We start from the raw sequence: 1,828 nt of genomic DNA, 5'->3' as shown, positions 1-1,828 counted from the left end.
AAGTGGAACTATGGTTCAAGTGGTAGAACACTAGCCTTGAGTACAAAATATGCTCAGGGACTGCACCCAGGTCGAGCTCAAGCCCAGAACCTATACTAAAAACGAAAAAACCCCAAAACCCGAGCGCCGGTTGTTCACATCTGTAATTCTGGCTACTCAGGAGGCTGAGACCTAAGCATTTCATCTGGAAGCCAGCCAGGCGGGCAGGAAAGTCCATGAGATGCATATCTCTAACTACCAGAAAACTGGAAGTGACGCTGTGGCTCAAAGTGGTAGAGCCCTAGACTTGAGCAGAAGAGCTCAGAGACAGCCTTGCTGTCTCTGAGTTCAAGCCCCACGATAGACTTCCCCGTCCTCCTAAAAAAAGGGTAATCTGGACACAGCAGAGAATGTTAAATAGACCCAGAGGAAGAGAGCCACATAGAAAGAGGCAGAGACTGGAGCACTGCCACCAGAAAGTTCGAGAATCAGGAAAGGGGTCTTGCACAGCCTGCACATCAGGATTTCAGCTTCCACGCATCAGGACTGTGGGCAGAAGCATTGTGTTTGTGGCATCGTCCTCACTTTTCCTGACCTGGATAGCAGCAAGCGTGTCTCCGTAATCCTCGCTGGCCACCAGGGTCATTTTCTCATTGATCCAGGCTTCTTCCTCTTCCACATTGGCTACAAACTGCTGATATTCCAGGGATTCCTCTAGCCGCTGACCCCTATTTCCCCAAAATAGAAAAACACACCAGTCACAATGCTGTCGGCAATTGCGCTTGGTGCTCACAAAGGTGGGGCATGTAGACGGCTGCTCATGTTTATGGGGCAGCAGACAGATGCTCCTCACGCGGGAAACCGCAGCCACAGCTGGGTCCATACCCGAGGCCTACTGGAGGGAGCAAGTGTTCGTGTATGCCCTGGAAGGGGCCAAGGAGCCGGCAGAAGACCCAGGCCTTGTCCTCCACACCCAAGAGCTCTCTGGACAGAGGCTCACCGTGCTGCTGCCAGCTGCTTCAGCTCTTTCCAGTGCTCCACGAACTGGGCCAGGCGCTGCTGGATCTCCTCCTGCCCGATGGTGTTGTCATCAGACAGCTTCTTCCCTGTGTCCAGGACGCCCTGACATGCAGCAACAGTCACCAGTGAGCAGTGCTTCCAGGAAGGGCCCTAACCTGCCATTCCCCAGCTATGTCCATAGCTGGCCCCTCTTCCACCCCTCTGCCCGTGAGGAAGGCACCATCCGCACCTGGATGGCGGGCTCGTGGGCAGCCAGTTCCGCCTCCAGGCGTTTGTGCTTCTTCCTCAGGTTCTGCACACCCGTGAGGTCTCGGCCATAGTCCTCGGAGCTCACGAGCAGCTTCTTCTCCCTGGAAAAGAACTAGTCACTCTGCACCTCCTTCCTCACCCACATCCACCAATCTCTCTGGAAAAATCCTGGGCTGTTTCTTGCAAACAAGGTGAGTCCAGCCAGGAGCCTCCACTGGTGGCACACATGTCCATGGGTACTAGTTCATTTGTGTCCAGGTTCCGCAGGGGGTAGGAACTGCTTTGGGCACAGGGGCACCTCTGGCACTGAACCAGTTAGCCATGCATCATCGTTATGCACAGAATGTATAGCTTAGAGGTGGAATTCAGGATCTGGTGTTTGTTAGGCAGGTGCTCTACTGCTTAGCCCATGCCTCTAGCCTAAAGGTAGGTGTGTGTGTGTGTGTGTGTGTACACACATGTATATATAAAATACTTTTAAGGCTGTAAGCCGGGCGCTGGTGGCTCACGCCTGTAATCCTAGCTACTCAGGAGGCTGAGATCTGAGGATCACGGTTCAAAGCCAGCCCGGGCAGGAGAG

At 53.9% G+C, this 1,828-nt stretch overlaps 1 long non-coding RNA gene across 1 annotated transcript; it reads right to left on the bottom strand.

Moving 5' to 3' along the window:
• Window positions 1-436: 436 nt before the first annotated feature.
• On the bottom strand, window positions 437-1,361 carry LOC106002062. The gene is made up of 3 exons (XR_001175891.1): window positions 1,229-1,361; window positions 980-1,101; window positions 437-707 (listed from the first exon to the last, which is right to left on the bottom strand). It is a non-coding gene; the product is annotated as an uncharacterized LOC106002062 (long non-coding RNA).
• Window positions 1,362-1,828: the final 467 nt, after the last annotated feature.

This window comes from Dipodomys ordii, unplaced genomic scaffold (genome assembly GCF_000151885.1).
Source record: "Dipodomys ordii isolate 6190 unplaced genomic scaffold, Dord_2.0 Scaffold2547, whole genome shotgun sequence".
NCBI lineage: Eukaryota > Metazoa > Chordata > Mammalia > Rodentia > Heteromyidae > Dipodomys > Dipodomys ordii.
This window is presented reverse-complemented; position numbering and strand designations above follow the sequence as displayed.